This window comes from Pinus tabuliformis, chromosome Q (assembly GCF_031772625.1).
Source record: "Pinus tabuliformis cultivar Carrire ecotype Pingquan chromosome Q, CPIR1, whole genome shotgun sequence".
NCBI lineage: Eukaryota > Viridiplantae > Streptophyta > Pinopsida > Pinales > Pinaceae > Pinus > Pinus tabuliformis.
In genome coordinates this window covers 21,661,310-21,683,748 of record NC_142296.1, presented here as the reverse complement: position 1 = coordinate 21,683,748, position 22,439 = coordinate 21,661,310, and positions in this window count along the sequence as shown.

The following is a 22,439-nucleotide window of genomic DNA, read 5'->3' as shown; positions in this document are numbered from 1 at the left end:
ACTGAGCATGAGGTGCTTGCGATGGTATATTTTATTCAAAAGTTACGACACTACCTGATGGTAGGCCTGTTCAAGTTTTTCACCGATCATTCTACTTTGAAGTATTTAGTGAACAAACCTGTGACTTGAAGGTAGGATTTGCAGATGGCTTTTGTTATTCCAAGAATTCACATTTGAAGTAATTATTAAGCCTAACCGACTGAATGTGGGACTCGATCACCTCTCGTGGCTAAAGCCAGGTGAAAGTGGAGGATCCCTTGATGATCAACTACCAGACGATGATCTATTTCAAATTTAAGTGGCACCAGACTACTTGGAGGATGTAGTAGAATTTATAGCTATAGGTAAATGCCCAGAGGAATACACAACAACACAACATAGGCATATGGTTGTCTAGGATGTAGATTATCAATTGATTGAAGGAGAACTGTACAAATTGGGCCTTGATCAAGTGTTGCGCAAATGTTTCCTCAACCATGAGAGACATGATGTATTATGGGTGTCATTTAGGGGTTGCAGGAGGTCATGTTGGGGGAAAGGCCACTGCAAGGAAAGCACTACAGGAAGGGCTCTAGTGGCCCATAGTTTTCAGGGATGCAAAGGAATATGCCAGAAGGTGTGACGTTTTCCAAAGGGTTGGAAGACCATCGCATCAAGATGAATTGCCCTTGCAACCAGTATGCACACCACAAATCTTTGAGAAATGGGAATTCAACTATATATGACCTATCAATCTGGTGGCATGCCACTCCCATGCCAGATATATCATCACCACTACAGAGTATCTTACCAGATGGGTAGAGGCCACACCGGTTAAGGACTGTATTGTGGATACTGTTGCCATATTTATTTTTGAGAACATCATGTCCAGATTTGGGTGCCCCCGGAGTCTCACTAGTGATCAGGTGACCCATTTCGTAAATGAAACAATTGCCTCATTACTTCAGAAATTCATGATACAAAACCATAGGAGCAACCCATATCACCCTCAAGTAAATTGCACGATGGAGGCTTTCAATAATATCTTCAAAAGGGGCTTGAACAAGATATGCTCATCCAATAGGGACAATTGGGATGAGCGGGTGCCAACGACTTTCTGGGCCTATCACACAACTGTTAAATGCTTACACAAGCATACACATTTCTAGATAGTATATGGATAGGAGGCTGTGGTACCCTCTGAATTTTCTATTCCCAACCTTTTCACTGCATGAGCCACTCATATGACAGAGGAAGAGTCAATTCTAAATAGGTTGGAGGAACTTTTAGAACTTGATGAGGCTAGGTTCATGGAAAATTTCCATCAAACGATTGAAAAGCAGAGGGAGAAGGAATGGCATGATAGGCACATTAAGCGAAAATCATTCATGGTAGGAGGAAATGTTCAACTATATGATAGAAAATTATTGAAGTTTCTAGGGAATCTACAGATTCATTGGTTAGGACCTTTTATTATTTCAGAAGTGAAGGAATCAGGTTTAGTCAAGCTTGCGCAACTATATGGTGTTCTACTACCAGGATGGGTGAATGACGCATTATTGAAACCCTTCCAGGGATCAAACAATTCCACTTCAAATTAATACATCTCCGAAAGGAGATCATAGGTAGGATTAGGTAGTGTCAGTTACTTCTTTGTCATGTATTAGTTGTGTCTATTATTTTAGTTGAACTTTTTCTAGAACAAATCTCCCACCAGGTCTCTTCCAGTTGTGGAGATACTTTCACCCCACCACAATTGCTTGTGGTCAGGGAAGAGCCACACATGGTAGGTGTCATTTATGTAATGATTAAGCAATAATTTCTAGTGTCAACTTGAATTTCTGTATTGGCTTAGGGGATCCTGACCTAGGTTCAGAGTTAGTTGTGCCAAACAAATCCCTACACTACTAGCCCTTTCGGCATCAATCCACGGTGTTCAGTTTGAAGTCTCACCCGAAGCAGTATGGGGGGATGCTGGAACCAAGTGTCCGCACCCATAGATAAGTGTGATGTCCTTCTGTGACCTATATTTGCCTTTGTGCAGATCTCTAAGCCCTTATGGCTTATCGTTGTAACTTCCTTTAATCGGCCTCTAGACCTCAGCGAAGATCTACGACTGGCTTTTGCGGACCCTGAATAGGCTAATCAATTGTATACGTGCACCCTAGATTACCCTTGGATCATTATTTACTCAGATCTACCTAAGTGTTTAATAAATTTAACAGAAAGTGTTAAGATCTTCACGTAATCACTTAACATTAATTGTGTTCAGATAGTAATACAAATCAAGTAAAGTTGTGCATCAATGCGTCATTATTCCATAAAGACATCATTCATCACAACATATATCACAATATAACATAAGTAAAGAGATAAAACACAAGAATTTTTGTAACGACCTTCTTTATTGATCTTCAGTATAAGTTTACAGACTCAATACTTCCTACGCACTCAACTGTAGGGGTCCACGCACTCAGCTGCAGACACTACTCTAGGCCTCTGCACACTCAGTTGCAGAGCCTTTTCCTCCCCCAAGACTTCTATCTCTATGCTAGGCTTCTTCGCTCGTACCCATAGGAAAAATTAGACTACTTCCTTAGAGTCTCTAAGACACACCTATTTATACAATCCCATGGTCCGCGGACGAAGGGTAGATCTTCAAAAATCGACTCAAGCTTACATAAAGGAGGGTAAAACCCTTTTTGACTCTTAACTAGCTACGCGCTCCGTGACCACAAGTTGCAGAGACTTTTCATCTTTTTACATCAAAACTTGGGCTTTTACCCTAAAACTTGGGATTTTCCCCCAAAACTAACCTTAGGGGACCCCATCCCAATAGGCCCCAACCACAAAGGTCGTGACTCGCCCTCGAGTCACTCGGCTGGTGCAGTGATCTTGCTACGAAGATTCCTCAACTTCACCTGCACAACTTCTACTTCAGCCGCGCTCTGCGTGGTTTCCTGCTTCACTTGTTCCACCTGCTACTCTGTGGTTGGTCCTTCGCCAACTCGCTTGATATTCTGCTTTGTAAGCTGCAAGTGCACCAACTTTTCCTATATGTTGGCCGAGACTAGGTAGGCTTTGTCCAATCAAGGGCCCAACCTAGCCTTAAGGAATGCTTCCTTTTTCTACGCTACTTCCATGTGTGCAAGGAGCTGCTTTGCCCTCCTACAACTTGGTGAGGCGCTGGGTTGTAGCAATGGTGCGCATCGTCACCCTAGCCTCATCGTACTGCTGTTGGATTTCACAGATCTCTGTATTCAAAATCTACATGGTGGGATCTTCCTGCAGGCTTGTCACCACTTCCATGGTCTATTCAAATAAAGCCATGCAATTAACGACCGCGTCATCCACAGTAGCTATTCCTTCCTTGACGGTAGCTTCGCATTGTTCCCTAACTTCAGGTGGAGTGGAAGGCTGTGACTTGAGTTATAGCTCCGTGATTTTCATTTTGAGTTCAAACTAAACTTTGGCTACCTCTGCCTTAGCATCACAGATGCCCACAGTGAGTTTCCAGGTCTTGGCCTGTAGTTGCGCTTCCTCAGGGATGTGCAACTCTGGCACTATTCGGCACACCTCTGCAAATTGTGAACAGTGACCCTAACGGTCGTTTTCTGGCTGTGTTGCATGGTGTCTCCCTCCAAAGTGTAGCTCTCTTCGCGTCACTTCTGGTACTGTGACATCACCCTTTTTTGCGCATCCCCCCTATCGCATAGCTCCCAAAACCGGGAAGTGTAATTTATAGTCCCGTGTTCCCTTGCAATTGCCTAGAGCACTAAGACTGTGCTACCATCATGTATTCATTGAGATAGATCTCCTGCATAGGGCTTCAACCAATTTCCATTCACATTTCCCAAGAAAGGTTCTTCGTTCAGCTTTGCGAGCTGAACCGCACCCCCATCTGTGATTTCATTGATGACATATGGCCCCAACCAGTGCATCTGAAAATTTCCTGGAAATTTAGTGAACTTACTATCATATAATAAAAACAAGTCATTTACCTTGCGCAACTTGATGTGTTGATCATGCCATGCCTTTTCACGTTCCTTTTGTACTTGCTGATGAAATCTAGCCAAGAATATGTCCTCTTCGAGCTCCATCAACTGCGTGAGCCTTTCTTCCAAGGCTCCATCGTCCACCATCCTTGTGAAGGATGCTATGCGTATACTAGGCATGATATATTCCATAGGAATCATAGGTTCTACACCATAGACCAACAGGAAAGGTGTCTGACCTGTTGGTTTTTTGCAAGTAGTCCTGTGCACCCATAAACTGTCGATACGCGCATCTCCCAATGATTCCGCTGTGCATTGCAAACCTTTGTCAGCACATTATCCAATATCTTATTGAAGCCCACCATTGTTCCATTAGCATGGGGGTGATATGGTGTACTTTTCTGATGATACACTTGGAACTCTTCTGTTAGCGCGCTAATTGTTTCATTGAGGAAGTGCGTACTGCGATCACTCATCAATACCTTTGGGCAATCGAACTTGGTTAACACATATTCAAACAAGAACTTGGCTACTGTTTCCCCTGTACAGTCCTTCATAGGCTATGCCTCCGCCCATCTGGTCAGATACTCTGTCACGCTGATGATATAACGCACACTTGTTTTCTTGCTCGGGGGTTGAATCGGTCCCACAAAGTCGATTGCCCATTTCTCAAGTGGCTACAATGACACTTGAGGGTTTAATGTCAGCTCATCCCTCTGTGATGGTCTGCCCATTCTATGACATGTATCACATGCCCTACAATATGCTTTAGAATATTTATGCAGTGTAGGCCACCACAACCCAGCGCGCAAAACCTTCTACGTTGTTTCTCTTCTTGCATAATGTCCTCCCACAGCTCTTCCATGAGCTTGAGCAAGGATGTTTCCTTCTTCATTAAAATATGGTAAAATAGTTTGTACTAGGATATTTTCATTGAATACATTCTTTAATAAATAAACATGGAAGATTGGAGTAAGCAACCTGAAAGCTCTACCATGTCTCATGAAGAAGAGGAAGAAATGCAACATGATATATCAAGATTATGAGACCAAGTGCAACAAATTTCATTGTCACAAAAAGTAATAGAAGCTGAGATGGATGGTTTAAATAAAGGCATGGAAGCTAAGATGGATGGTGTGGAAGCAAATATGGAAGCTAAGATGGAAGCAAAGATGGATGGTTTAGAAGCAAAACTGAAAGAAAATGTTTAAGATTTGAAGAAAGACATGGAAGGTTTGAAAGGAGGTTTGGCAAAGTTGCTACAAGAAATGCTTCCAATGGTGAAAAGGTAGTGGATGAAACTCATGAAGAGAACAAAAGTAATGTTAATCATGATTTCATAGAATCTAACATTGGATTGGATACTCACCATGTTCCAAAGATCGATATGAGGAATTTTGATGGAAAGGATCTAGTAACATGGATACTATAGATGGAGAAATATTTTGATCTCCATAATGTGCAAAACACACAAAAGGTATGCATTGAAACTTTATATTTGGAACCCAATTAGTTTGTATGGTATCAATGTATTTTCTCTCATAAACAAATTGTCACTTGGTCAATTTGTATGAAGGAAATGATAGCACATTATGCAGATACAAAAAGAGACACCTTCTTTAGCCAATTGATAAATCTTAAACAGAAGGGTTCAATGGTGGAGCACATTGAGGAATCCCAAAAATTGAATATAAGGGTAAAATATATTCTAGAGGAGCATATGATTGATGTGTTCATATGGAATTTAAAGGATAACATCCAACATGAGGTTCAGCTTTGGGAACCTGATTCATTGGAGAAGGCATTCAGGTTGGCAAGAAAAATTGAAAGAAAAATTATGGAAATAAGGAAGCCTACCACTCACAATTATAAAGATGTAAGTGTTGTTTCCCCTAGCCTTCCACAACATACAAGGTTGACACCACAAAAATTGGAAGAAAAAAGAGAAAAAGGGCTTTGTTACAGTTGTGATAGCAAATACACTAAAGGTCATAAATGTGATGAGAAGAAATTATTTTACATAGAATGTGAATAGGGGGAAGAAAAGGAACAAGAAACATCAAAAGAAGAGGATATACACCAGTAACCAAACCTAGAGAAAGAAGAAATGAACCCGACCATATCTTGTAATGCATTGGAAGGAATTACCACTCCTCAAACTCTCAAGATAGAAGGGCATATCAAGAAGAAAAAGGTAATATTGTTGATTGATTCGAGAAGTACCCATAATTTTATTCATTATAATATAGCCAAGGAATTGAATTTCTTCCTATATCCAACATCAGAGTGTCAAGTGATGGTTGCAAATGGAGGAACCATTAATTGCTTTGGAAAGTGTCATAATACAAATCTATCCATGGGAGAATGTGCATTGAATAGTTCAATGCTTTCCATTCCAATGGGTGGTGTTGATGCTGTACTAGGAGTCCAATGGTTACAATCTTTGAGTACAATAGCTTTTAATTTACAAGAACTTTTCTTGAATTTTTTTTGGGAAGGAAAGGAATTTGAATTAAGGGGTATCGCAGGGAAATCGGGAAAGATAATAAGCTCTAACAACATGAAAAATCTTCTAAAGAAAGAAAAACAGGGCGTAATTGCACAATTATGTTCACTAGAGGTTCCCACATCAAAATCATCTATTTCTACAGATCTCCAAAATGTTTTGGACTATCATTCCAAGATATTTGAGACTCCGAAATGCCTACCACCTATTCGTGATCATGATCATGCTATTCATTTGATTCCAGGAAATGTTCCTCCGAACATCAAGCCTTATAGATACCCATATGCCCAAAAGAGTGAAATTGAACGTATGGTTGCAGAAATGCTAGAGACTGGTATAAGTCAACCTAGTCAAATTTCTTTCTCTGCTCCAATAGTATTGGTGCACAAGAAGCATGGATCATGGCACATGTGTCCGGATTATAGGGAGCTCAACAAGCTCACTATTAAAGATAAATTTCCCATTCATGTCAGTGATGAATTATTGGATGAATTACATGGAGCAATTTACTTCACCAAGTTGGATCTTCGTTCAGGATATCATCAAATCAGAATGAAGGCTAAAGAAATTCTGAAAACATATTTTAGAACTCATGAGGGTCATTATGAATTTTGGTCATGCCTTTTGGCCTTACCAATACACCTTCTACATTTCAAGGTTTGATGAATTCCATTTTGAAACCCTTAGAAATTTCGTGTTAGTATTTTTTGATGAAATACTAATCTACAGTGAGTCTTGGAAAGATCATGTTCAACATGTTGACGGGGTGCTCAAACTATTGGAGGAGAAACAATTATATGCAAAATCCTCCAAATGTTTCTTTGGAGTACAAGAGGTGGAATATCTGGGTCATATTGTATCTCATGAAGGTGTTAAGGTAGACCCTAGCAAAATTAAAGCCGTTAAGGAATGGAAATCCCCACATCCATAAAACATATACAAGGATTTCTCGGGTTGACAAGGTATTATCGCAAGTTTTTTAAGAATTATGGGAGAATAGCAACACCTGTAACAACATTACTGAAGAAAGATGCATTTTATTGGACTCCAGGAGCAACGAATGCCTTTGAACATCTTAAAGAGGAAATTTGCCAAGCACCGGTCTTAGCTACACCAGATTTCACAAAAACCTTTATTGTAGAATGTGATGCCTTAGGAAATGGAATTGGTGTTGTTTTAATGCAAGAAGGAAGACCAATTGATTTCGAAAGTCATCTAATCAAAGGAAAGTATTTACACAAAGCTATTTATGAGAATGAAATGTTGGCAATACTACATGCACTTAAGAAATGGCGACCTTACCTAATGGGAAGACACTTCAAGGTAAAAACGGATCATGATAGTCTTAATTAATTTTTAGAACAAATATTATCTTTAGAAGAGCAGCAGAAATGGGTCACAATTATGTTGGGTTATGACTTTGAAGTCATCTTCAAAAAAGGGAAGCAAAATGTTGTTGCAGATGCACTCTCAAGAAAGGATGAGGATGTGGAAGCATTGTTTTGTGCCATTTCTATTATCCAACTAGTTTGGATAAACGAAGCAAGTGATGAATGGAAGGATGACGAAGAAGTGTGGGAAATCATTCAAAAGTTGTAGCAAGATCCGAGTACATCTTATACATTTAGCTGTAAAAATGATTCGTTATGGTACAAAGATCAATTATAGCTCTATAAGAATTCCCAACTCAAACAAAAGATTCTTTTGGAATTGCGCACCTCTCACTTAGGAGGGCACTCAAGATTTTTAAAAACTTACCACAGGGTTAAGAAGGAATTTTTTTGGGATGGCCTTAAATATGATATTAAAAAGTTTGTGGCAGAATGTTTGGTTTGCCAACAAAATAAAGTTGAGACAATTAAGACCCCGGGTTTGTTACAACCTTTATCCATTCCAAGTCAATGTTGGGAGGAGGTTTCAATGGATTTTATCACAAGTTTACCCAAGTTCAAAGGAAAGAGTGTCATCATGGTGGTAGTTGATAGACTTACCAAGTATGCACACTTTTGTGCATTATCTCATCCATTTAAATCCAGTACATTTTCTATTGCATTTATGGACACAATTCAAAAGCTACATGGAAACCCAAATATTTTTGTAAGCGATAGAGATCTCATTTTCATTGGAAATTTTTGGACAAAATTATTTTCTTATTTGGGTACTTAGTTAGCTTATAGCTCATCTTATCATCCCCAATCTGATGGGCACTGAGATAGTGAAAAAATGTTTGGAAGGATATCTTCGTTGCTTTGTATCTGATCAACAAACATAATGGGTCAAGTGGTTGCCTCTGGATGAATGGTGGTAAGACACTTCCTTCCATACTGTAGCAAAAATGACCCCATTTATGGAACTTTATGGATATCATCCATCGTCCGTCACGTCATATTTAAGAGAAAATTCTAAGGTTCAAGCAGTGGAAGATCACATTGAACATCAACAACAAGTTCTCCAACTCTTAAAGGATAACCTCACTTTGGTGTAGAATAGAATGAAACAATAGGCAAATGAAAATCGTAGCGAAAGAAGTTTTGATGTAGGTTGTTAGCGCAAGGAGTTACTCCTAGACTGCAAAAGGAGTAAGCCTTACACATCATGATTTCATTTCAAAATTTACAAGGGTTTTTTGAGTGGTGGGATGAATTTTGAAGGAGTTTTGAAATGATTGTGTTCCTCTTTAACTTTTATGCATTTGGCAAGCCGTGGCAAGCATAAATTATATGGTTAAGTGAGTAGTATAGGGGAGCAGAGGAAAGAGAATAGGTAGCTGATACTTATCCTAAGAAAAATTGAGTATCTTAAGAAATTCACCTCAACTACATAAAGCCTTATAGCAAATTCTGTTTTTTGATAAGGAGAATAACAGATAGAAAGTAGGAAAAAGTATAAAGTGTTTCACAAATCCTTTGTGAAAACTTCACTAACAATTTTTACTTAAACTGATATTATGATTTACAACAAACTGGATAGTAGATAAGTCATCATTAGATCCTCATAATGATTCTCACTCATACTATACTAGTTGCTCTAATTTACCATTTAAAAGATTAAAATATGCTTGACAAGGAAAACAACAATTAGGAAGTAAAAACAGGTATAAATTATCTCACAAATCCTTTGTGAAACCTTCACTAGCAATTTCTACCTGAACACATATTATAATTGATAGAAAAATGGACAGTAGATAAGTCATCATCAAATCCTCTTAATGATTCTCACTCATACTATACTAGCTACTACAAATTTATAATTTAGAAAGTTGAAAACAGGAGATAGACAAACCACACATTAGATATTTCTTGAATCACAGAATCCTCCAGCATGAAGTGTAGAAAAAGCTATTTTATTAAGCTGAGTCTTCAGGTGAACCAAAATCCAACCTTGAAGTGATATTTACAAAAGGTATATATAGGGAGAGAGGTACCAACTCCAACTCTCCTAAATTGGTGGTTCCACTATATTCTCGTTACATGAGTGTCTTTTAGACATCAAGATCATCTACTATCAAATTACAATAGAAAGTACAGGTGTAGATGAGAAGAATAGGAAGAATGACAACTAGCTGCTGGAAAACTGACTGGCTACCCCTTTTGCTGCTGAATTTTCTCTTTATGGTCTTGCCTATTGAATGACCATATGTCTTCATTAAATCTAATCTTCAACAACCTCATAATTGTCTTATATCCATCATCTTTCTTATCCCTATCGTTATGAGTTGTTGTCTTCCAAAACTGGCCCGGAGGTTTGCTGCTAACAACTATATATTTCTGTTGTGACAGGTGCTACTGAAAATTCCGGTAATATTTGTAATGGTGAAAAAACTGGAAACACTTCGAAGCTTTCGGTAGGATAATGTTTCCACTTGAAAATTTCAACAAAAACGCTTCAAAATACCTTTCATCCTATGTGAGCCGCAACCTCTGCAAGCTTATCAAAGTTGGTTTTAATTCTAGCAGATTTAGACCTTGTGGTTTTTGTTGTGTCTTCTTTGATGATGGCCTCTCTCTTTTCTGCTTCCTTTTGGATCTTTTTTTCTTTTGGAAGACTCTGATGGCTGGTCCATGGGGGCTTTGTCTCTTTGTTTCTTCAAGGATCTTCTAATTTTTGCAATTGAAGGATCCTCAATCTACAGCTCTGTAGGATGTTCTTCTATAACTATTACTTCAATTAGCAAACTAGGGTTATTTAGGGCCTTTGATTTCAATATGTAATTGTTCTTTTCCCTAGTATGCCTCCTCCTAGTTCCAGCAACTAGTCTTGGCTCTTCTTCCTTGTTTTTACTAGTTCTTGCATACCCTGCTTCCTTCAATATTTCCTCATCTAGATCAAGAGGTTGGTCTTCTTGCTTCTGTTCATGTGCTTCCAGAATTTCAGGAATCACATGCGATTTAGATTGCTCTTCAGCTACAAGTTTTCTTCTCCTAGTTCTTATGTAAACTTTAGGAAAAGGTTTAACAGGAGGAACCTTTTTTAGCTTTCAACTTTCTGGGCAGAAGAACTTTCTCCTTGCTCTTTTTTCTTTTCAGTTTTAGTAATTGAAGGCTTCTTTTTGCTGCTTTTGGCACCTTTGCTCACACCTTCCTTTCTTGTCTTTCTTTTGGAGCTTCCCTCAGCTGATGCAGTTGCTGTTCTCTTTGTCTGAATCCATGTTGAAGAAGGCTCATCAGTTTCTTGGGGTTTTGGTGCTGGTTGACCTGCTCTATAAAACAAGAAATGGTCCCAAGTCTGGTTCCTCTTCTTCAATTCTTCTTCAACCAAAAACTTGATAATTACATGATGATACAGGCTGTACTTTGATGCTTCTTGATGTGTTTGAATCCCAGCTACCATTATGGTTAGGCTTTTCAATATAAAATAAGGCAGATTAAGGGCCATCATAACTGTAAAATGAAACAAAAACCTCATATGGTACAAAAAAACTACTGTATATCTCTCTCACAGGTGAGGAAGATCTTAACTAGCTTCACTGTTTCTTCCCATTCTTTCTTCAGATAACTACTGGGAATTCCTTTGGCCTAGTTGGGATTTTGGTATTCATCTATGATAAAAGCATTGAGATCTCCTCCTATGATAAGCTATCCTTTGAACCACTTTTTGCCTTCCTAGGGAAGGTTAAAAGCCTCTGCAATAGATTGTTCTGAAACCTGCAACTGAAAACCAAAAATGACAACTTCTTGTCCATTGAAAGTCTGAGAAAATTCACGGGCTACTCCTTGATGTGAGTCTCCTAACCTCATTCAGAGTGGATACCAGCCTCCCTGAATGAACAACCTTCTTACCTTTGGGTTAGCATTGATTAACTCAGCTCCTTGGGGTTCAATTCTCTTGAGATTTCCACCTTTCTTAGACTTTGGTGCCATAGAGTATCTGCTTGTTGATTATGAAGAATAGGTGTCAAAGTGTTTGAATCCTTACCCAACAACTGTTGCAACTATCTTGAGTTAGGCTTCCTGAAAATCTGGGATATGTTCTCTAACTCCTTCAACAATGTCTCCTTAGTTGCTCTTCATAAATTTGAAATGGTGACTTTTCTTTCACTTTCGAATATTTGAGATGAAGCCATGGTTCAATCTCCTATGCATTTAATCCTTCCTGATTACACAATATTTCATGTCATGTAGACAACATGTTGTTGTAATGATGAAGTCGAGTTTCCTTGGGGAGTCTAGCTAATCTGCTACAGGTGGCTGTACGTGAATCTTGCAGATTTGGCAATTTTCTTGTATTAATTTAGACGCTGCTGGAAATTTCAGTAGCGTATTACGCAGAACGGAAGGAACGGTTGTTGGAATTTAGATCTCTGGCTGAAACTGACACTACAAACATTTATAACTTTGGGAAACCCGAGTTATTTAATATGAGTGGGATAGAAAATGGTTGGCTATGGCTATGGCTGACACCTAGCAAACATGATCAACCAAAATGATTAATGACTACTACTTGACTGGACTTGGAGTTCATGACCTATCCAATCATGAAATCTCATGATTTGGATTTGATATTCCACTCACATGACACATGGGCAATCATAAAGGTTTTTTGTTTTTTGTTTTTTTTTTTTTTTTTTTTTTTGTTTTTTTTTTTTTTTTTTTTTTTGTTTTTTTTGTTTTTGTTTTTGTTTTTTTGTTTTTTTGTTTTTGTTTTTGTTTTTGTTTTTGTTTTTTTCTTTTTTTTTCTCGGATTTATTTTTTAAAAATGGGAAACGCTACCAAAAATTCCGATAGCGTCGGAAATTTTTTTAAAAACAAGAAATAACATAAAAAAATGGAAAGACTACGAAAAATAGGGGAGACTGGCTGAACGGAAAAAACGGGCGCTACCAGAAATTTCGGTAGCATTTTTTTTCTTTTTGAAATTTACAAAATTAATCCTAAAAATAAAAGCTTTCAAAACCTACTCATGACTTAGAATAGAACTGTGCTAACATTGGCTCCACAGGGGATAGAGCTCTCCCTACGAAGCTCTAAGAACTTTTTGCAGTTTCAGTGCCTTGTCATTGGGCTATGGAGTCTTATTATGAAATCACACCGATATTTACAGTGAACTCAGGCTACCAACAACCTTAGTAAAAGAATTTTTTGAGAAAACACCCATTAAATGGGCCTCCATACAGTTCTTTCCCATCAAGATTCTGCAACTCAAAAGTATTGGTCTGCAAGACATTGAGATTTTGAAAGGACCAAACCATACAACATCAAATTTTTAATGCTTACCTGGATCTTGGTGCTGTGCATCCAACTTCAACACGAGATCTCCAATTTGAAAATCTTATTTTTTAGTCCCTTTATCAAAGGCTTCCTTCACAGCTTGCTAATATTTTCTTACCAAATCATATTATTGTTCTCTCTTTTGCTGCACTTCTATGATCTGATACATTCTTCTGGTCATGTCATTTGGTTCAGCTTCATGATCTTACAGTAATTTGGCTACAGGAATAGTTAATTGGACTGGAAAAACATCATCAATCCCATAAACCATATGAAAAGGTGATGTATTGATAGACTTTTTGATTGTCACCCTATCAGCCCATAAAGAAAATTTGAGTTTTGAGTCCCAAACTTTCTTGGTTTGCTTCAGCAACTTGGTGATGATTCTTACCAAACTTTTATTAGATGATTTAGCTAAACCATTCCCTTGTGGATAGTAAGATGTAGAATGAGTAAGCTGAATACCATAATATTCACAGAAATTTACCAATGGTGTGGATTTAAAAGTAGCTGCATTATCTGCTACTAGTCTTGATGGACATCCGAATCTGGTTATGATTCCTTCCAGAAAGTTAATAATAACTTTACAAGTGGCATTCCTGGTAGGTATTTCTTCAATCCATTTGGTGAAGTAATCAGTAGCAACAAGAATCCAACGATGCTGCCCACTTGGGGGTGGATGAATTTCACCAATGAAATCTAATCCCCATTGCTGGAAAGGCGCAGAAACGATTATGGGCTTGAGAGGTAATGACTTTAGATGCTTTTTACCAGTGAACCTTTGACATTTTTCACATGTTCTCACCTTAGCATATACATCAGAAAATAAGCTAGGCTAGAAATAGCCATCTATCAATATTTTGTATGCAGTGGTTCTCCGATAATGATGACCTCCACAAACACTACTATGCATTTCAAATATGAATTTTTTAGATTCCTCTGGATCAATGCATCTCAACAGAACTCATGTAGGATATTTCCAATACAAACAGTTATCCTTGATACAATACTTAATGGTTTTCAACTTCAAAGATATCACTCTACTTTTATCATACTCTGGAGGGGGTTTAAAATATTTCATAAAATAAACAACATCTTTGTACCAGCTACACTCAACAAGCTTTGAATCTACTGTCATATCATCAACAGGTTCTGAAATTTGTCCTTCTAGATTATCATTCATGAAATTCAAACCCAACACTTTACAATTTTCTTCAGCAAGTAGCTTGGCTAGTCCTTGACCTTTGATTAGTATAGTAGGCTTTATCTCTAAATAAAATTCAAGAACTTTAGTCACCCATTTACTCCTCTTTCCATCAATATTAGGTTGAACCTGTTAGGTCCTAAATCTACCTCAGGCTGAAGGAAGGTAGGTCTAGGGTAACATCAAACCACACTTAACCTGGTAGCTAGCCCTACTAGGTCGGGAGAGGGCTATCTCCTTGCAATCTCAGGAAAATATGATCAATAAGCTTGAGATGACTGATGTAAAGACTAATTTTAGGCTAGGTATATGCTCAGAGAATTTTGATTGGATTTAATGTTGGTTCGTTGGCTCAAATGTGAAAGGCAGATTTGGGTCCGGGGAATGGACATAGTCTTGCAGAGATCTCTATGGGGCGAGGTAGGAAAATGGTTTAGTACTTTGAAATAAGTGAGATGGAGAGTCTTAAGACTGGTGAGGAGTTGGAGAGGGCATGAAAGTCTCAGGGATCCTCTTCAAACAACTGAAAACATAAATAACTAAACAAACCCAAGGTAGAGCACTACAAACATCAATGAATTCTACCTTTATCCTTGTTTCATTTAGTTAAGATGAACAGAGAGAGATGATGGCATACATAAACACATGTAAACTTGCATTTCAGAAAGAAAAATTTTACCAAATCAATTTTCCACAAGAATCCCACAAAGTGCTGCAAACCCTGGTCAATTCCTTAGCCAAACTACTGAAATGAGTGTACAATAATTCTCAAAGCATTCACAAGAGTCCAACCTTCTCAAATGACTGAAAAAATACTAGAAATAGGCATCAAACAACTCATTCTAGGCTTTAGGGGTCAAGTTCATGAGTTTAGGAGCTATTTCAACAAGATCTAAACTAAGAACTGAAAAGTAGGTAGTGGAACAACATGCCTCTAAAATCTAGGACACTGATTCATTTAGTTGCAAACTACTTTTTCATGATGAATCTACCTGTATGAGTGAAAATTTAGCATAATTACAACAAAATCCATCAATTCACATTAAGTTACATCATGAGTTTTACTATTAGAAAGATAAAAGTCAAACTGTGAAGAAACTAGGCGAAAAACAGATTTTTTTGGCCAAAATGAGCAAATTTCCTCTAATGCGCCACACTGATTTCCCTATGCATAGTGCCTTTTTGCAGCTGGTTTTGGAGGCCTTCCCGTGCACCAAATTTTATCCAAGTGGGCTTGTTGGAACTTTCTACCTATTTACTTTCCAAAACAAGTGGAATTTCTGAATTTGGCCTCCATTTGCCCATCCAAAATTGAGTTCTCCCAACACTGCTTTCTGTGTGTCCAAAAAGGGGCAGAAAGGTCATTTTTGAGGTGTTTTTGACCTTTTTGGAAGCTCAAAACCTGTCAAATTTTCTTGGCCATGGAAGGGAATTCATAATTTTCCATGAAAAATCCAAAAATGCAAGCCATTTTCCAAAATTCCTAGCCAACTCAATGCGTAGCGCCGGTGGCGCGACTCATTGGGCAGAAAAACCTGTTTTTAGGCCAAAAATTTCAAAATTTGCAAAAAGTTTCCCAAATTTCTTGAAATTTGGGCTGAGTGTTCCTCATCAGATGCTGTGTTGGGATAAGGAAGCCTTAGCCAAGATCTAGAGTCTATTTGTCTCTTTTCTCTTCCTCATGGCTTTCTTCAATTTGGCCTTCAAATTCCTGATTCTTGCTTTGCACACCATGTTTCTTGCCGAGTAGTGGTATGACATGTTCCTCAACATGTTTTTCTTGTTGTTGGCCTTCTATAGCATCCTGTCTAGGTGCATGTTTGTCCTCTCAAGCCAAGATTCACAATCAGCTTGAATTTCTTGCTCAAGTGTGGTCAATTTGATTTTCTTCCTCTTGGAAACTTGTCGGTTTGCCCTTATGTTTTGGAGCTCCATGATAGTTTGCTGATCTTCTAGCTGCTTGTTCCTATGCTCCAAATAATTAATGATCCACTTGGATTTTTCCAGGTGTCCTCATCCTGAATGAGGATGAAATCTGTCTCATGACCTCCTGAAGGTCCCTCATCATGCAAGGGCTGCTTACCCTTGTCCTGTACCTGCTCTGCTGATGGAGGAAACGAGACCCCTTCCACCTCGGGTGGAGATAGTACCCGTTTTGCTGCTGCAAACAACATTCTAGTGCCTTTTTGATATGTGACAAACACTGGCACACTAGTGGTTTGTGTCTCATTAATTTCCTGCTGATGTGAAGGCTCTCCCACCTCATGAAAAACTGCTGGGGGTACTTGAGGACCTGTAAAGACCTCATGTGCAATGAAATCCTCCCATGAGATGTTCAGTAAACCAAGCTGATGCAAGACCACAATTTTGATTAGTGCAAGATGATATATACTGTTATACTGCTGCTGAGGAGGCTTCTTTTGTACTAAGGTGGTCATCTTCTCAATGTTCCGGCAAATGAAATAAGGGAGGTTCATCATCCTCACCCTAGTAAAGTGCATCAACAATATGATATGATAGGCATATAGACGAGAAAATCTGCCCTCAAAGCTGAAATATCTAATTATGAGTTTCATCAAGGGAGCATATGTGTCCTGAAGATACTTGAAAGGAAAAACTCTACTGATATGTCTCTGAAAACTAGCCTTGATGTAAGGCTCATAATGATCTCTGTCTATTAGCTGTCTCTTATACCGCTCACCTACATTTGGAATGCCGGTTGCTTGAGCAATAGTCTCAGGTGTTAAGGTGAATGTCACACTTGCCAGAGTGACTTGGCCATTATGAAGATGAAGCACAAACAATTTGGCCAGCACAAGGTGATACTTGACTCTCTCCATCATCTCACAGAATTGATAACAAGATTGGTGTTGAAAGCCTATGACAACAAGAGGACAAGCCAACAGCTCGGCAAGTGAAGTAGGCTCCTCTCTGTTATTTTTTCCACCCTTGTGAGGCCTCCTTGGTGCATGCATTTCTCTAGAAGAATCATTGACTGTCTCCTCATCTCTATCATAGGAAGAATCTAACTCCATTTTTGCCGATGTTTGAGTTTTCTTAGATGAGTATGAAGAGATTTTATGGTGTATTTAGGTTTTTGCTGCCAAGGATATGAATGTATGAGGGACTGTGGAGGGAGTGTATGAGGGATTTTGGAATGTTACTGACAGGTTTTTGAGGAATAGAAGGGTTTAGGGGATGATTTTTAGAGTTTGGGAATAGCAATCAGGATTTTGGGATAATGGGATTAGGGATTTAGGGTTAGAAATTTAGGGATATGGGGTTGAGGGAATGGGTAGATGAGAATGTAAAGAGAGGGAGAAAATGATTGAGGGAATGAAGGAGTGAGGGAGTGAGAAATGGCTAGGAGTGGAATTAGCAGCAAGAAATACAATTCATAAACCCTATGCAATTGTTTTTGACAAAAAATGCAAGGAGGTAGGGTTTTAATTTTTATCCATTAAATCACCATAAGCACCAAGAGAAATTCATTCATTGGTCATGGATGGATGTTAAATTACTCGAACAAGTGAGGATTTAGCAAATTTGTGAGTTTGGAAGACATTGGGAGTGATTTCGGGCCTTGTATCCCTTTGTGCCACGCCACCTCACAGGTGCACCGTGCCTTTTGAGTGTGTCGTGCCCATTAAAAATTTGCATTGCAGAGCGATGCCCAATGCGCCGCACCCACGACCCAGTGCGCCGCGCCCGAGTTTTCTCTTGTTTTTGGCACAAACTCACTCTTTTGGATCTTGGAAGACCAATACACTTGCTCTCTTTCTCTTGAGGATACAAATGAACTTTTTAAAACATGAAAAATAGTTTATATACATATAGTCTTGATTTTTCATTTACAAAACCCACTCTTCTAATGTTTGCTTTTGACTTGCTTTTAAAACTCTGTTTTTGGGCAGTTTGCTTTATTTTTGCCTTTGATGGACTGAATGCTTTGACTTTTGTTTGCTTTGAAGGTGATGGAGTTTCAAAAGCTTGGAAAGGTGACCAGGGTTGCCTCTGAAGTTATTACATATGGAACAAATGAAATTACATCAAATTTGTACATGAAAACATAAAAACTCTGTTTTTCCTCAAAACATGGTTTTGAGGAAAAATTAATCACTGAGCATGTGATTATGGAAATTATTGTTGCTGAAACTTTATTTGACCTCCTCTTGTGCTTGCTGACCTTTATTGAACGTTTATAAGACTTTATTGATGAAACCCTAGACCTATGAGACCTAAAACCCTAAAAATGACTTTTGCAGATTTAAAGACAAAAATTGACTGCAGATGATCTAGGTGAATGAAAATGGGCGAGTAGGTAAAGAGCATGAGGGAAAATTTATAATAAGCCACTACCGTAAGATGATCCATGACCCTAATGGAATGCAGTTGATCGAGTGAGACACCTAACATGCAATGCAACAAGAGAATTTGATCACTGACGGAGGGATGAAGATACCAACACTAACAGAACCAGTATCTCTCTAACAACAGATGAAGGGACATAAGCTATCACTTGATCAGGCAGAATATAAACTCTAAAAGCTTTTCGAGCTTTAACTAATGCATAAGCATTCTTTTCCAACATTTCATACTTTAATTCTCCATCTCTAAGAGCTCTGCTGAAAAATGCTATGGGTGCTTCTTTATTTTTGGAATCTTTTTGTAACAAAACAACAACAATGGTGTCTTGAGAAGCAAAAGAGAATATTAAGAAAGGTTTTGAATATTCAAGACTTGCCAATTGAGGTGCTTCAATGATAGCCTTTTTGATCAGCTCAAATGAATTTCTGGATTCAACCATCCACTTGAATTCTTTGTCCTTCCTTAGCATACAGGTAATATGTTTCACCACTTCAGCAAAATTTGGGATGAATATTTCGAGAAAATTGATCTTACCAAGGAAAGATTGAATCTCTTTCTTGGATCTTGGAAGTGTTAAATCTTGAATTGAAATCACTCTTTTTGGATCAATCCTCACTCCATTTTTAGAAACTATGTGACCCAAAATCTTACCTTCTTTGAGAGAAAAATGAGATTTCTTTGGATTCAAGGATATACCATATTTTCCACATTTAAAAAACACTTGTCTCAGGTGCTCTTGATCCGAAGATGAAAAAATAGTAATGTCATCCAAATAGATAACCAAGAACTTGTCCTTTGCTCCAATGACTCCATTTTTAGAAACTATGTGACCCAAAATCTTACCTTCTTTGAGAGAAAAATGAGATTTCTTTGGATTCAAGGATATACCATATTTTCCACATTTAAAAAACACTTGTCTCAGGTGCTCTTGATGTGAAGATGAAAAAATAGTAATGTCATCCAAATAGATAACCAAGAACTTGTCCTTTGCTCCAATGAATGAAAAGTCCATAGCACGTTGGAAAGTAGCTCCAGCGTTCATGAGCCCAAATGGCATCTTTGCATACATGAATGTACCCCAAGGAGTAGTGAATGTTGTATTTTCTCGATCTTCTGGCCAAACAGATATTTGATTGTACCCAGAAAAACCGTCTAACATGGAAATTATGTCTGACCTAGTCACCTTTCGAAGAATATGCTCCGTCCTCGGCAATGGATAATTATCTTTCTTGGAGCTTTTGTTAAGATTTCTGAAATCCACACACAATCTGATTTCAACACTTTTATTTCTTACTGGTACTAGATTGGCAACCCAATCTGAGTATCTCAATGGAATAATGATTTTAGCATCCAATAGTGTCTTCACTTCCTTTTCCATCACTGGTAGCAATAGTGGATTGATTTGCCTTAACTTCTACCGGAAAGGTTTAGTACCATCTTTCAATGGTATTCTATGCTCAATAATAGATGCATCATATGTCGTAAGATCTTCGTATTTCTTGGCAAAAACATCAACAAAGTCACAAAAGAGCTTGTGATATTCCATCTTTCTTTCATCTAGTAAATCGTTTGACAACTTCACATACCTTGGTTTTTGTGCTGTACCCAAGTTGAAATATTCTAATACAACATCTACTTCTACTAACTGTGGCTTGAATGCAATATCATTTTGATCAAAAAGTTTCTCAAGTGGAATTAACCCCTTGGGAATATGATTGGTAGGCAGTTGTATGATAGGCTAATCAACAATTTGTTTTTTTAGATATCTAGAATCTTGATGATCAACATCCACTTGTGGTAGGCCTTCTTCTTTATAAATATTTAGAACAACAAACTCTTCAGCAACTTCAATGAATTTTCTAATCTCCCGGTCATCTTCAAAAACTTTCCAATGCTTAACATTATCAGGAATGTTAGGTCTGAACCTAACTTCCACTTCATATTTCAAATTTACAAGCATTGGAATTTTGAATGAGCTAGCTGAAATAGAGAGTGAATCTGATAGAATATTGCTTTCTCTTGGAACAAAAGAAATGTTAAAGGCTAGGAAGGAGTCTTCTACAATGTCCCATATTGCATTCCTGTAATCTCTGAGTCTAGGATGCTTAGTTTGATAAAAATTTCTGATTTTCTGAATAATAAGTTTAGCATCTCCAAAAATAGAAATTTCTGATATATTCATATCTTTTGGCTTTTTAAAGCCAATTAACAGAGCTTCATATTCAGCCACATTTGTAGTTGTCTCAAATTCAAGTTTGAAAGAAAAAGTGAAACTTTCCTTCAAAGGATAAATAAGAACAATCCCGGCACCAACACCTTCTTTGGAACATGAACCATCAAAAAACATTTGCCATGCCTTCGATCCTTCATGACTGATTTGATTTTAAGCAGACTTTAAAATCTGAAATTTTTTTGTAGGCAAGGTGGAGTCAACCATATGTAGAATGCTTGAACCAACTCTAGTTGTTCTAGCATATATCGGATGATTAGTAGAGTCTTTGTTGTCACTAATGATATATGCCAGTTGAGCTTCTCTGTAAATCCTTCTCTGTTCTCCTCCAAAAACAAGAATAGTAGCATAAGTTAAATCCATTTGCAAGGTTCCTCCCAACCTTTTAATCCAAGACCTAGAAAGTAACATACCAAATATGGGAGGGATATCAGCTACAACAATATCCATTACCATCCTTCTCATAGGTAACTGAAAAAGACTTACTACAAGGTATTTGATGACACCAAGGCACTGGAATTTCCAGGAATCAAAAGAATAGAGATCTTGGTACTCTCTAGTTATCTCAAGACCTAGTTCATCCATAACTACCTTGGGCATTAGATTATGTGAAGCTCCAAAGTCCATAAGACAATTATGCAGGGTCTTTTCATGAATATTCAGAGACAGATAGAAGGGAGGGGTAGAGTCACCTTTTTCTTCTACCAATGGACCTAAAATAATAGTGGACTTATCATCTTGAAGGTTAAAAAAATCAGATACTACTTCAGTAGGTGAAGGTTGACAAGCTTTCAATAAAGTATTTTTGAAATCTTGATTTTTCATGAGTTCAACAAGGGGAACAGGAAGCTTGATCTTCTGAATCTGATTTTAAAAATTGAAATAAGAGTGTGGTTTGTGAGAATTTTTTCCCTCAAGTGAAGGAAAATCAGACGTACCGAAATTTCCGGTTTGTCAGGTTTGGTCACTTATTTCTCTGCTGGAATATCGGATGCTACCGGAATTTCCGGTTTGTGAGATTTTTCCACTGAAACTTTAATTGCATCTTTATTCTTCTTTGGCTATGCAACAGGCTTAGAAGTTTCATCAGTTTTCTTTGATATGAGATTGTATCTGCTTTGATGATCAACTGTAATCATGGAATGATTAGGACTCACTTCATTATTCTGAGTATATGACAAGAAGTCTTCATACTGTGATTGTGTAAGATAAATCATCCCTTCTTTGTCTCTATGACAATTTATATCAGCACCTCTTTCCAACCCTTAAGCTTCTTCTTAATCTTCAAATATAACATTCTGCAAAGGAGGCTGCACCTTTTGATCATCAACATCTCTTCTTTCTCTCTGTAGAATTTGAGGAGCATTAGGTCTTCTAAACTACTGTCTTTTTGGAAAATCAAATGAAACATTTATGGTAGTAGATGGTCTTGATTCTATCTTCAAATTAG